The sequence below is a fragment of the Penaeus monodon genome, chromosome 24 (genome assembly GCF_015228065.2).
Source record: "Penaeus monodon isolate SGIC_2016 chromosome 24, NSTDA_Pmon_1, whole genome shotgun sequence".
Taxonomy (NCBI): Eukaryota; Metazoa; Arthropoda; class Malacostraca; order Decapoda; family Penaeidae; genus Penaeus; species Penaeus monodon.
In genome coordinates, this window is record NC_051409.1 from 29,424,270 (window position 1) to 29,424,502 (window position 233).

Sequence of the window (233 nt, forward strand, 5' to 3'; positions counted from 1 at the left end):
TTCCACCCCCCTCCCGTCCCCCACCTCCCCCCACATATTCCTCAAACCCAACGCACTCAACCCCCCCCCCCTTCCCTCCCTCCCGCCACCTCCTAATCAACCATCAAACCCCAAGCGAATTCTGAAAAGGCGAGCATAAACAGCAAAGTTTACGTGTGCTAAAAGCTGCTACTTACGTATTCGATGTGATGGATCTGGTGATGGAGATTTGCGAGGGTGGTGAGGGAGGAAAG